The 15,232-nt window shown below is 36.9% G+C and overlaps 1 protein-coding gene across 2 annotated transcripts in view; it reads left to right on the top strand.

The window, feature by feature from the left end:
* Positions 1–14,998, top strand: part of CCDC50 (coiled-coil domain containing 50) — a 104,257-nt gene extending 89,259 nt beyond the window's left edge. Inside the window, exons 13-14 of one of the 2 annotated variants that reach the window (XR_005217307.1) lie at positions 10,087–10,148; positions 12,106–14,998. The gene's annotated coding sequence lies outside the window, so the exon portion shown is untranslated. Of the gene's footprint in view, positions 1–10,086; positions 10,149–11,085 lie in introns of both variants that reach the window. The other variant, XR_005217306.1, reaches the window with a different exon arrangement.
* Positions 14,999–15,232: the final 234 nt, after the last annotated feature.

Here is a 15,232-nt window from a genome sequence, read left to right as displayed (position 1 = left end):
GCTGCTGTTGGGTGGAGTATTCTATAAATATTGATTAGATCCTGTTGATTGATAGTGTTGTTGAGTTCTTCTATATTCTTCCTGATTTTCTGTCTAGTTCTATCAATTATTGAGATAGAGGTGTTAAAGTCTCCAACTGTAATTGTGGATTTGTCTATTTCTCCCTTCAGTTGTATCCATTTTTGCTTCACAAATTTTGCACTTGTTTGCTTCATACTCATTTAGGATTGCTATGTCTTCTTGATGGATTGACCCTTTTAACATTATGTAATGCCCTTCCCTGTCTCAGGTAATTTTCTTTTCTTTGAAATATACTTTTTGTGATATTATAGTCAATCCTACTTTCTTCTGATATCTATCATGGCCTGTTTGTGTCGTGTGACAGTTCAGTGCAGAAACCTTAACTTCCTTAATGATCCCCCTCTCCCAGCTATAATTGTCTTACATATTTCCTCTACATGCACTTAGACAATTTTTATTTTATTTTGCCTCAGCTCTCAAATAATTTGTGAAGCTCAAGAGAAGGAAGTTCACTGTATTTAACCATATTTTTAGTCTTTACGTTGTCCGTTCTTCTTTTCTGATATTCCAGGATTCCTTCTTTTATTGCTTCCTTTCTCTTTAGAGTATTTTCTTTAGTGTAGTACTTTTTTAGTGTAGATATTCTGGAAATAAATTCCCTTAGTTTTCCTTCATCTGAGTATTTCTTGACTTGCTCATTCCTGAAGGATACATTTTCTCGATTCTGGGTTGATAGTTCTTTTTCACTTGAAAAATGTTGTGCTACTTCCTTCTGGCCTCATTAGTTTCTTATGAGAACTCAGCTGACATTTGAATTGCTTTTCCCTTGTGGAAAAGGTCTCATGTTTCTTGCTGCTTTAAAGACTTTTCCTTTGTCTTTAGTTTTTGAAAGTTTGACTAGGATGAGTAGTGGTGTGGATTTCTTATGAATTACCTTGTTTGGGGTTTACTTAGCTTCTTGAATCCATAAGTTTATGTGTTTGCCAAATTCAGGAAAAGTTTCAAAACATTATTTTTGTGAATATTTTTTTCTGCCTCTTTTTCTGCTTTCCTTCTGGTACCACAGTGACATGAATGTTTGATCTTTTTTTTTAATTTGAAATAAGTTTGTACCTCTGAGTAACCAAAGATTTGATGAAGTAAATTTCCCTTTACGGAAGTGTTTCAGTTAATAGTCAAAAAATGATAGATTAAGATTAGAATCAGTTTGCAACCCTCAAAGACTTAGTGGACCAAGGCAGTGACCATCAACAGCTGATACCATAAAAGGAGAATTAGACATTTTATGCATTTTCATGGAAATAACAAAATTAACTAAAATTGATCAAGTCTCTATTAACTTATAAGAAGTATAGGGTACTGAGGAACATTTAAAGTAGCAATGTAAGAGTGCAATTTGCAAAATAAAAATTATGAGACACTTTATAAAACAAATGGCCAAATTTCTTCAATAATAAAATCTACTTGTAAGGAGTATGTTTTACTTATAAAATATACTTGTAAAGGGGGTACATGTGTAAGATGTAAGCTTTAATTCCAAACAACCTGAAACAACACAAGAAAACAAAATCCGTAAGCATAAGATGATTTGGGAAATGTGAATACTGATGGGATATTGATAATATTAATGAATTATTTAATTTTAGGTGTGATAATGGTATTAGGTTAGGTTGCAAACAGAGTCCTTATATTTCAGAGATAAACCTGAAATATTTGCAGAAGAAATGATATATCAGGGTGTGAAAAGTGAATGAGGTAGAGAAGAGGAAATTTGTCATGGGTAAATCAGGTTCATTATACTATTCTCTCTATTCCTATATATATGTGTATGTATATGTATATGTTTGAAAACTCCATGATAAATGATAGGGAAATATATTTTCAAACAAAATTGCTACGCAAAGTCACATTAAAGTAAATGTGTGTATATGTCCTTCAGGCAAAAAGAAAATGGTCTTGACTGCAAGGTCAGAAATGCAGAAAGGAATAAATATAAATGAAAAGTATATATCTGTTGGTAAATAGAAATGCATGTTGTCTAAAACAATGATAAAATATGGGTTTAAAATATAAAGTTAAAAGAGATGAAAATGGTGTTTAAATTATGAAAGAGTAAATAGAGTTAAGGTGTTTCTGAGGCAGTGTTTCCTCAACCTTTTTCATATACAAGTCATCTGGGGATCTTATTAAAGTGTAGATTGTGATCAGAAGGTCTTGGATGGGGCCAGACATTTTGCTTTTTGAACAAGCCTCCAGATGATTATTATGCTGCTGGTCTAAGAAACACACTTTGAGTAGCAAGGTAAAAATCCTTCAGTTTCTTAGCAGTGGTAAAAATACTTCTATTAGACTTGGAGATGTTAAATATACTTGTTGTAATTCTTCATTTTTAACACAAAAAAGTAGTAAAAGAATGTAAAAGTGCCAAGCTAATTGTGGGGAAATGGAATAATAAAACATAATCAATCTGAAAAGTACATAGAAAAGGTAGAAAAGGTAGATGATAGATTCAAACCCAAGTATATCAGTAATTACATTAAATGTTGGTGGCGTAAATGCTCCAGTTGAAAGACAAAAAATTGTCAGAGTGATAATAGCTACATGCTGCTTGTAAGAGAAATACTTTAAAAATATGATACAGAAACATTGATAAAGGATGAAAATAGATGTTCCACAGAAATATTGAGCAGAAGAACGCTATGGTCAAAAGCTTTAAGAAAAGATAGAATTTAATAAAAAATTATTACTTGAGAAAAAGGGAGACATTTCATAAAGAAAAACTTTACCTTACCAGGAAGATTTTGACAAAGTAGACAAATGACCTTTCCTAACAGTCAAAGCTGTGTTTGGGAAGTAGCGAGTTATGCACCATACAATGCTCCAGTCAGTCTGAGCTCACTGTCTCTAAACATACAGGCTCTTTTATAGTTCTGTGAATAGATACAAATGAAATGTAATATGAGAATTTTCCCAAAATGGGGTAAGCTACCCTGGGAGATGGTGATTTCTCACCAAACCCAACCTTGGCTGGGACTACATCTTATTCATGTGTATCCCTCTTGCTGGCACAGTGCCTGACATATAGTAGAAGCTCAGTGCAGAAGTGTCTTTGTTGAATAAACAAATGAATAGAAAGAAAGGTATTCCTAAAGCCCTCTCCAGTTTTGACATTCTGGGGGTTTCCATTTACTGTATTATTTAAACAGAGCAGTCTTAACTCAAGATTTGATTAATGAATATTCTGAAGTTGCAGGGGATGAGCATAAGGACCAGAAAAGGCCACTCAGAAGTAATGTTTTCAACTTACCAGTTTGCAAAAAATGAACATTTCAAAGGAGTTCCACACATCTCAAGTTCAGAGAAGATTTTTGAAACAGGTCTCTTATTTTTCTTTGCAATTTTTGCTAAGGCAGGGAAGGGAGGACCTGGCAGACTCACAAAGGATGTGTGTCACATGGCATATCACACATCTCTGCTCACTCTTGCTGAGCTGAGACAGAGAAAAATAGTAATAAGTGCGAGAGGATCTGTACTGCGCAAGAATGAACCCTGAACTGGGAGTTAGGGTTTGCCTTCGAGGTGTAACTGTTTGACTGTGGGAAATTCACCTGCTATCATTGGCTCTCAGTTCTTACAAAACCCAAAACTAAACTGCATCATATCAAAATATTCCCTAGTTTTAAAATAATTCTATATCAATATCATTGGGCATTAGTTTTCTCATGGGGACAGGAATATCTACATCGCAGCGCTGCTCTGCATATAAATAAAATGATGCTGCTTTTATAGTAGGTAGCACACTGGGTAATCAGAAGAATCTGGAGTCAAGTCCTAGCTCCATTAGCACTGTTTCCTTCAGAAATTAGCCTTTTTAAAATCTAAGTTTTCTTATTTTCTTTTTGGTGACTATTAGATGTATTTATTACTAAATTGTACCAATTGGACATAAAATTTTGTAACAATGAACCTGTCATAAAAGGTCTGTTGTGAACCTTTCTCATTTTAAATTGCAGAATTCTTAAAAATTCACACATCTCTTGCCTTCAGATGTTTAAGAAAACTGTAGAAATAAGTGTATTGAGCTGAAGGCTTAAATAAAAGCACAGTAAATGGCTTTCATGTTTATTTGTTTACTGTTTTGGATTTTTAAGGTCCAGTAACACAGTCGCAGCTGGTTACTGCAGTGATAGGGGATGCTGCTGTGGCCTTTGTGTATCAGTTCCTCCTTTGTATAAAACAGCTGGATCCTTGACCCTCTTGATTTGCCAACACCAACCCATTTGAATGTCATACCCATGAGATCATCCCAAGCCAGATGTAGCTCAGTGCCTGGGCTGGGAGGTCCTCCAGCTTCCCGGTTCTGGTGGTGTCGTCTTTCCACCCTGGCATCCTTGGTATTGGACTTCCACCTTCTGAAGTACTTTCCGGTTGGCTGGAATATATGGAATACTTTTCCTGTTCAGCTTGTATGAAATGCCAAATTTGATTTCATCCCGGGCATCTAGAATGTCCAGTTTGGTTAATGTCAGCCATTAGGATAAACTGTTCTGAATTTATTCTCCATATTTAGATGAATTAGAGTTGATTCTCTTTATTAACTGCAGTTACGTTCTACAAAGTCCCCACCAACACCGAATCTGTCCTATTTTTTTTATTAAATTCAGTTTTATTGAGATATATTCACATACCATACAGTCATCTATGGTGTACAATCAGCTATTCACAGTACCATCGTATAGTTATGCATTCGTCACATCAATCTACTTTTGAGCATTTTCCTTACACCAGGAAGAATAAGAATAAGAGTAAAAAAGAACATCCAAATCATCCCCCCATCCAACCCTATTTTTCATTTAGTTTTTATCCCCATTTTTCTACTCATCCATCCATACACTGGATAAAGCGAGTGCTATCCACAAGATTTTCACAATCACACTGTCACCCATTGTAAGCTTGCTTGTTATGCAACCATCTTCAAGAGTCAAGGCTACTGGATTAGAGTGATGGTTTCAGGTATTTACTTCTAGCTATTCCAATACATTAAAACTTAAAAAGGGTTATCTATATAGTGCATAAGAATGTCCACCAGAGTGACCTTTCGACTCCTTTTGAAATCTCTCAAGACAGTGAAATTTTATTTTGTTTCATTTCGCATCCCCCTTTTGGTCAAGAAGATGTTCTCAATCCTACGATGCCAGGTCCAGGTTCATCCCCGGGAGTCATATTCTGCAATGCCAGGGAGATTTACACCCCTAGGAGTCAGGTCTGACGTAGGGGGGAAGGCAGTGAGCTCATCTGCCAAGTTGTCTTAGCTAGAGAGAGAGGGCCACATCTGAGCAACAAAGAGGTACTTGGGGGAGACTCTTAGGCACAATTATAAGCAGGTTTAGTCTCTCCTTTGAAGTAACAAGCTTCATAAGGGCCAGCCCCAAGATAGAGGGCTCAGCGTACCAAGCCACCAGTCCTCAATATTTTTGAGAACATCAGCAACAATCCAGGTGAGGAAATCCAACACTTCTGCATTTTCCACCAAGTCCTCAGGAGGGTCCCTGCATATATGTATTTTTATTCTCTGCCCAAATTACTTTGGAATGTGTTGCTATTTCACTCTAATCTATACAAACCTACCATATCTCACTTCCTATTTAAAGTTTCATGTAATTATGGTGTTTGAACAAACTGTAGAAGTTATATTGTTTAAAAAATATAGATTCTGTACCAAATAAACATCTCTTCCCTTGTTCTCACGTGGAAGTTGGGTTTTAAAATACAATCAGTTTCTACCTTTACCCTTTGGCCTGAATTGCCCTAGTCTTAACCACATATTCTTCATTCACATCTCTTAATTGAAGTCTAGGCTGTTTTTCAGCCTTTTTTTTTTTTTTTTTGACAGTTGCTGTATGCACTAATACTGACATTCATATCTGCTGAACTCAAGCTCTGAGTTTCAGGTGTCACACAGATACCCAACATTCCAGAGACCGATCAGGCTATACACAAAGGGATCAGCATCTCAGAGTTTGGAGATAGCCATTACAATTCAGGAATAGATTTGACTGCTGTAAGAGCTTAAAATCTAGCGACATTACAGTAATCATTCCCTGATAGGTTGTGCTCTAAGATTCAATTCTGAGTTTACATACTGTAGTTAGTCCATATTGGTGAGGCATTATAGTGTTTGCCTTTGTTTCTGGCATGATTCAATTCTGAGTTTACATATTGTAGTTAGTCCATATTGGTGAGGCATTATAGTGTTTGCCTTTGTTTCTGGCATACTTCACTCAAGATGCTGTCTGCAGGATCCATTCATCTCCTTTCGTGTCTCACAGCTTCACTCCTCATAGTTGCTCAATATTCCATTGTATGCATACACCACAGTTCACCCTTCTGTTCCTCAATCGATGTACCCTTTGCCTCTTTATTTTTAAGGTGGAAATCATAATAGTTCCTACCTCATAAATTTGTTGTAAAGATTAAGTGAGATTGTGCACATCAAGTGATTTGTAGAGTTTTGGACATTTGACAAAACCACCAACAGTTGTTGGTGTGATCATCACATTGGACAACATGACAAACAAGATGTAACCATAAAATGTTTGTCTGCCACTGCCACCCTTAATTATTTCATGGGAAACCAGTTTTTTCCCTGTCTCTGGATACAAAACTTGGTCAGACTTCATTACTGCTCTAGTTACTTTTAGGTAATAAAGAGGCATGCAGTCCCTTAAGTTGCGAAACATAACTTCAATTCAGTAATTAGAATTGTCTTTTCTGTTTAATGCATAATCAAAAACTATGAAGTTGATTTAAAACACAAAATTTCCCTTCTTACTCCACTCAGGTCTCTTGCAGGCTGGAAACTGATACTGGGAAAGCAAATGTAGGCAACCTGTTCTTTTTTCCTTCAGTTTGTCCTCTGTCTTCCTACCTCAGCAAGCTACTTATGGTTCCTGATTCTCTGGGGTTGGCACAGAAGGATCAGGAGAGATAGGATGGCAAGGGATCAAGGGAAGAGAGAGAAGAGGGCATGAAGGTCTTAATTTATTAATATAATTTGAAAAAATGATTTTGTATCTGTGGACTTGGTAGATGGATGGGTGCTTTTATGGGTTTTTCTGAGTCCATTGGTTCTCTTCTCCCCTCCATTACCACCACTGGGGGTCACTCAACTTGAATTCCCAGAATCTTTTCACTCTCAGGTATTTGACAATTCACCCCAATTTTCGTCTGCTGACATCCCATCACCCCTCCAGGTGGGCCATGCTAGCTCTAACACATGTAGTCCATGCCTATTCTTGGGGGGCGGGGAGAGGCATTCTTTATCCTGTCGAAGTCTGGAAGTGCAGTTACTTCTCTTATGCAGCCCTTTGTTCTGCTTCCACAGGCCATGTGGCCAGCCTCTTGACAAGCTTTCCAAGTGATCCCATTGAAGCCTCTCCCAGTAGGCTTGAAGTCATACACAGGCACCTCCCACCCTCTTTCCTGAGGGAGGAGAGGTGACAGTTTATACATGAATAACTCTCTCCAAAAATCAATCAAATGATTCTCCAATATTTACTTTCCCAATCTTTTTACAACCCCAATATAGCTGAAGGATTTAAGAGTCAGCTAACCATTTTTCTCCTACTTTGACACTTCTTCATGGCAGAATCATTTTAGAATGTAGAATCTATGGCCTGTTGTAAAATAGAAATACAAGTCATATATGCAATTTAAAATTTTCTAGTAGCCATGTTTGAATAGATAACAAAGAAAAGGGTGAAATTAATTTTAATAAAATATTTAATCCAATATATCCCAAATAACATTTCAACATGTAATCAATATAGAACTTATTAGCTATTTTGCATTCCTTTGCTCTATAATAACTCTTGAAATGTGGTGTGTATTTTACACACACAGCTCTCTCCAATCAAACTAGGCACATTTCAGTTGCTCAGTAGCCATATGTGGCTAGTAGCTACCATATTGGGCAGCACAGATCTGTAGTCTAAATCAGCTGAAATGGAAACAGGAAGAGTCCATTTTAACATTTTAACTAGTTTAATACAATATTGGAAGTGAAGTATTTTATAAATTGTAAAGTAAGTGATAAATATAAAGTGGTGTTTTTTGTTTAAGCTTCACCAGACTAAACTCCCTGAATGGAGGGACTATGTATTGCTGAAACTAGTGTGAGCAAAATGTTTGGCACCTACAAAATGCTCAGATAGTTTTTTGACTGAATGAGTAAATAAATGTAGAAGATGTAAATAAAGTGAATTATAAAGGTGAAATTCATTACAGGTTACCAGTAATATACTAAGAAACAGTGTATTTCTAATTTCTGCTTTTTTTTTTCCTTTGGTTTAGTTTTAAAAATTCAGTTACAAGACTTAAACTTTCCCTTTTGGTAGAAAATAAAATGCCATGCATCCTGTATAATACAATATTTAAGGATTGCACTCAAGAATCCTGGAGCTTCATTTCCTTCCAATTTAAGGAAGGTAAAAAGTTCAGTGTTTTTAACTTTTATCATCCATCCCCACTGCTTTGCATGTTGTACCTGCATTCTGCCAGCAGAGGGTGCTGAGGGCTGGCAACTGCAAAAACTTTGAAGGACTCAGCCTGGCAAAGACAATCGCAAAACACCTTTTACTATATTTGCTTCCAAGTTCTTTTCTCTGCACAGGATTTAATTCCATGTAATTGTAATCATATTGAATCAAGTAGATGTGAGGGGGACTTGAGCATGTTTAAAAGGTGGTATGAATGATCACCTAGAGAAAAATATTTGGGAAAAAAAGTAGAGAAAGTGCATTACTGATGGAATAACATTCCCAATAAAGGTGAATCAGAGACACATAGTCATATACATTATACATGTATAACATGTATGTTACATATATATGCATATAAATGTTATATATACATATGTCATTATATTGACCTTATATGTCATTATATTATAAAATTATAAGATAGAATAATATAATATGAAAGCAAGAGAAATGAGAAATGTGCATAGATTTGGTGGTCACAAGTGTAGGGGCCTCTAATGGCTTTTAAACTATGTAGTACAAGGTAATAAGGTGCTATGCTGAGAATGAGGGAATGGAGTTGGAAGTTTTAGGAGACTGAAAGAAGCCAAGTTATATTCTACAACAGAAATGTGGGGTTTAGGAGGTTGTGGAGAATGGAGACAGTTTGGAAAAATGCCTGAGGGAAATGATGGAGGGGACTGACTGAAATTGCTGAGTACTGTGGGTTGAGGAAGAGCTGTGGTTGGATTCTGTGCATTTTCAGGGACATCAATCTTCATGGCTGCTTGATTTTTCAGCAGCCGCATCAGCAACCCACATGTAAAAGCAGACAATGGGAATGGTCGAAGTGACCCTTGTTGAGGTTTAGATAGACATGTGTATCAGGGAGTCAAAGGTGTCAGAAAGAAATGGAGCTGAGATGAGGCACTATGATATCTTGGGATGAGGCCAAGTAAGGAGGGTGGTAACATTCTTGGAGAATAAAGAACGGTTTTCCAAGAGATCATAGGAAGACCAGAGTGCAGGTGTTGTGAAATGAGGCATTGAGTAGAAAGGATGAAATGTTATGGTCAGGATATTTTAGATTTGGAATAGGTCTTATATTCAAGGTGTAAATGACTGACGTGTAGTGCAAATAAAAATGGCTATAGTTTGAGGGGTCAAGGAAATGTAAACCCTGGGATGTCAAAACACCATTCACATAGGCATTGGGTCCCCCAGCATGATAGAAGGCATTGTGGTGGAGGCTTGCATCGATATTAGTTCGCCAGTCTGCTATGACAAATACCATGTGATGTGTTGACAAACATTTATTGTCTCATGGTTTCAGAGGTCAGAAGTCCAATTCTAGGTGTTGGCAAGACCATGCTTTCTCTCGGGGTCAGTAATATTCTTGTGCTGGTTACCAGCAACTCTTGGGATTCCTTGGCTACATCTCGGTCTCATGGAGATGTCCTCCCCTTTCTCCTCTGGGTTCCCTCTGACCTCTAGCTTCTCCCTGTGACCTTCTCTGACACTGGCTTCTGGTTTTGTCTCTTTACAGGGCCTCCAGTAATCCGGATTAAGGCCTACCCTCATTCACTTGGGCCACTGCCTTAACTAAAGGTAACATCTTCAAGAAGTCTTATTTATAAGGAATAAACATACACCCACAGGAATATGGATTAAGGTTAAGAACACATCTAAATTGTGGTCCATAATTCAGTCTAACACAAATATCAAGAAAACAGATCTGGGAAGAGCAACAATTTCATGATGAATCATTCTTGGGTAATCAGGACTTTGTGTCAATTTCCAGGCATAAGACTTGGAAATGAAACAAAGTCTATTAGGGAAAAATGAGAATACTTTCAGGATAATAAATTGTAAATGTTTTCAGGCCACGCTGCCTGGTGTTAAGAACATCAGACAGATTTGGGTTAGAATTCTTTGCTTCTTGTTAGCTGCGTGGCTTGGTCAAAGTACATATCAACACTGAAATTTAGTTTTTGAATCTGTAAAATGGCATTAACAATATAACCTAATTCAAAGTTTGTTTTGAGGATTAAATAAAATAACGAATGTAAACTTTACAGCGTGTGGTTCATAGAAAGTATTTAATTGATGATAGCTGCCATAATCAGAGCTAAGATGCAAACATGTTTACAGATAGAAGTTAGAGCATGTTCAAACTGAGTATATCATATGTAATAGCTTCAATTATGGACAAAACAGAACTAAAAAAGAATTATAGAGATGTCCAAGGTCATACAAGAAGGATTTTCATGACCTCTTAGTTCTAAATTAGCCCCTATAGTACCATCTTACTTTTCTTAGACCATCTGACCTAACTCCTTCTTAGTGTGAACATCTTATTGAAGACCTTTACCTGACTTCATCTCGAACATTTACCAGTGTACAGAGCTCACCAGCACTTCTCCCAACAGTTTTTTTTTTTTGCTACTGTAAGAGTTAGTTTTTCTTTTATGCAGCATGAATCTGTCTTTATTTCCAATAATTTGACCTTCTTGTGACTTCTGTCTGTTCTATTTTGTTTCCCAAGGCAGCTCTTCAGATATTTGAAGAGGGTGACTGTATCTCTCCTTACATTCTGCTTCTCTGAGATAGATATCCCTTGGATTATCAGCATCTTTTTATGACACAGCCCAGACCCTTTGCCTCCATTTGCCTGCTCAATGGATCTCTGTTCCTTTTTTAACCTCACCTCCAGGCTTGGTCCAAATTCCACAAAACTGAGTAGAACCATTGCCAACCTAAGTCTGGGTACACTGTTCATGCAGTGAGGCCCACATTGATCTTCTATTAAGCTTGCAGTCTGTTTTCTCATGTACTGCTATTATGGACTTCCCCAGAAATGCAAGTGAATTTTTGCAATAAAGAATAAAGAACTAGCTGTTATTCCAGGTTACATTTCATTTTCTTAGACTTGGCTTATTGCTTTACCTTTGATAAATTTTTTGGATCCTGATTCTTGAAAATTGGATTTACGTGCAGAATTCATGAATGCTGCCTAATACTTGGGCAAATGGTAGCTGCTTCATTTAGAATCCCGAAAAATATCTTCTCAGCCAAAGCCCATGAGCTTTGTAATGTGCGAAGAAGGTCTCCTATACCCTCTGACAACTCACTCCTTCATTAGAGTAGATGAAGTAGGGATAAGTGGCATGCAAACTGCACTGTTTGAATTGACACAGGTCCATGACAAAACTTTTTCCATCTGAAGGAAAAATGTTCTTTTTTGGGAAGGGAATTATTGTGAATATTGAAATTACATCCATCCTACATTTGAATGTAAGCATTCTTTTGGTTTATAAAACAGACGTGCTAAAAAATGGATTTTTTAAATTTGCTTAATTGTAAATATAAAATGTGGCAATCTGATGATCTATCATAAAATAAAAAAACTAAAGTCCCAAATTTTTAGAGAACATCGTTCTCTAACTTTACTTATTTAGATACTTTAAATAAGTCCAGTAACCTCTAAATGCTTTATTTCCTTTGGATACAAATTCACACTTAAGTAAGGGTTGATAGTGCTTTTACAGAACTCTCTGTTTTCCAGGACCAGAGAGCTTTACCAATACCAACAGCCTTAAAGCACCCAGCCACTCCGTGCGATAGCTGCTGCTTAATTCCTGTTTGACAGTGGAGAAAGCAAATAAGTATCAGAGCCAGTGGGGCACAGTAGACTTGGCTTTCAACCACAGCATGTGATCGCCTCTCTTGGTCTTATATCAGGTTCTTGAAATACGGCCAGCCGAGGGAATACACATGTGAAATGGAAGTATGCATCAAATAGAAAGCGGGATAGTAAGTAGAGCTTCTGTGCAGCTTTGCATATGTATAGTTCAACTCTCTGGGCCTCAGTTTACTCATCTGTAGACTATTTAGTGAAGACCCCTTTCATCTCTAAAAATTAAGTTTTCTAGCCATATTGATGAAACGTAATAGGAAAGAACAAGGGAATAATAGGTGAATGAAAAAAAAAATGAAGTAACATGCACTCCTGTGTGTGTGTGTATGTGTGTTTGTGTGTGGTTTTGAGGAGTACAAATATGCAGTAGCTCTAGAGACAATTCCTTTCGCTAAGGAAACAAAAAAGTCAGTGAGAGTAGGTGTAGGACAGACATTGAAATCGTTCCTGGTGTTGGTGGGGAAAGTGCCAACCCATTAATGAGGTAGGGCCGTGAGGCATGAAGAAAGCCATCAGCACCATAGGAAATGGGTTATCTTGATAAACCAGATCCTTTCTTGCTTGCTTTGCTTACTTCCACTCTATATTAATTGACATATTCAGCACTTTTTGATCTATAGCAATTAAGAGGCAGCTTCTGCTGATGGAAGCTGCTCAGGCCTTTGAATCTGACATTAGGACCAGAGGGAGAACGGCATCTGCTGCAGGAGTCTGAGCTGTCAAGAGATGACAGTGGGCTTGACCTTCCAGGGAGGACTGCCTTTGGCAGGAATAAGTGCTTTCACCCAGAGGCAGCCCTGCAAGTGAGATGAGAGCAGTGTGCAGCAAGTTAGCAGGCGCAGAGGAGCGAGCTGGCAAAGAGTATCACATCACATCTGCCAAATAAAGTGATCAAAAGAAACAAGACTCAGGCAGCTGGCAAAAGGTGACCCCTGGGTACTCAGCTGCTTCAAAAACACAGCTGATCCTGAAGATTGTGAGAAAGTGAATGGATGTTTCCTAGATAAGGCTCTGCCGAGCTAAATAATCTTTCTTTCTCTCTCCTCCTCCTCTCCATTAAAAAACAAAACAAAACATCTTCTCTATCTTATCACTTACAGATTATTAATAAATAATTTTTGCATGATGACTTTAATTTTGGATTTTCAGTATTCCAATTGGACTCCGTTTATTTCTTGGGGAAATCTGCGCCTACCAATCTGAAAGCTTCTTCAGGCAAGAGATGGCCCTTTATTTTTCTTTGCATATCATCAGTTCAGAGCCAGATGTTGAAATGAACTAAAAAACTGCTTCATTCAAAATTTAAAAAGAGGATATTTTGCTAAAAGTCTTGCTTGAGATATATAAGTAGTGTATCCAATTCTATATGAGAAGGGATACTTTTAACCACCTGATTGATGGTCCTTGGACCACATTCTTTATTTGCTGTTTTATTCACGTTGGAACTTTATAAAGAGAAGAGGTCACTTTCTCATGGAACTAATTTAGTTTTCCATTTTCTTTATGATATTGGAACAATGTGGGATGCATTGTCAGCAGGAAAATATTTAACATTTTTAAGTTAAATGTTTTAAGTAAATAAGTTTACTCCAATTAAACCAACCATAGGCCATTCATTCATAAAGGTGTGAATTTTATTAAATGTTTATTAAAAACATATCATATCCCAGGAAACCAATTCATTGTTCTATTGCATATGTACACATTGAGGAAACTCAGGCCCCAGAATGAATAGGATCTGGCCCATGTTACCCAGCTCAGTAATAGCAGAGGTAGGTCTTGGATTCCTTATCCTTGATGTCCACCCTTGTTCTCTTTCCAGACTGCTACTTAACCTCTTGGTACAAGTAAAAATTTATTATCCAGCTATAATTATTCAACAGTGTCTACATTCTTGTTATTCAAATTGTGGTCTGGTAAGCAGCAGCATCCCCCTAGCAGCATGTTAGAAATGCAGAATCTTAGACCCTCATCTGAGACCTATGGAATCAGAATCTGCATTTTAACACACTTCCCAAAAGATTTGTGTGCAAATTGGAGGGTGTGATGCACTAAGTTCTCAAGTGAGATGTTGACATTTAATTGATGGATATATTTAATTATGGTAGGCTTTGTAGGCTTTACAGGAATGCCAAACAATAAATTGTGCATATGTTTTCATGTTAACTCGTAGGACTTATTACATGACAGAAGTTTAGCATCATAGATAACTAAACAGTGATTACTTGAAATCAAAGCAAAGGTCTAGAGACGGTGTATAACATTGTACTGATTGTTGGATAACATAATGTCTTTAGGGGCTGAAATTCAAGACCTGTCTAAATTTTCATGTCAGCCTCTTTTGAAATAATAGGGGACTGTGACCATGTAAAATAATTTTAGAAATTAGGTGGGAAGGTATGAAACTGGGTTATCCCCTTCTGTTGAGAGATAAGTAATGAATGCATTAGGAACTCAACCTTAAAACATTCTTTGGAACCGTAGTTGAAAGCAGGAAAACAAAATTTCTTTTTCGTGTAAGTGAATTTTAGTAAGGGAAGATCTGGCATCACCGAATTAAATTATTTGACTCCTATTTTGGAATCTAGGAGGAGAGATTGCCTTTGCATACTAAATTTTGATCTATCTTGCATTTTCCCCTCCTCTCCATTCATACAGTTTCTTTCACATTCTTGCCCCTCTCACAGGAATTTATTTAAGAGTCTTCTTCCAAACCATGTACTAGAATGTCAACAGAAAAAAAAAAAAAAAAAAAAAAAAAGCAAAATCTGAGAATCCTACTCCCTGCTTAAAATCCCTAATGACCTCTATTCTTATAAGATAAAGTAAATCGTAATAAGGTCTGTAAAGTCCTTTCATGATTTGACTCCTATCCAACTCACTAATGAAATGTGTGATCCTTGATTGGATTCTGGATACAGGATTCCTGTTCTACCAAAGACATTAAAAGGACAATTGAAAATATTTGAAAAAAGTCTGTATATTAGAAGAAAGT

Source organism: Choloepus didactylus, chromosome 1, assembly GCF_015220235.1.
Source record: "Choloepus didactylus isolate mChoDid1 chromosome 1, mChoDid1.pri, whole genome shotgun sequence".
Taxonomy (NCBI): domain Eukaryota; kingdom Metazoa; phylum Chordata; class Mammalia; order Pilosa; family Megalonychidae; genus Choloepus; species Choloepus didactylus.
Note: the sequence above shows the minus strand (reverse complement) of the source record. Positions and strands in the feature narration are given on the sequence as shown.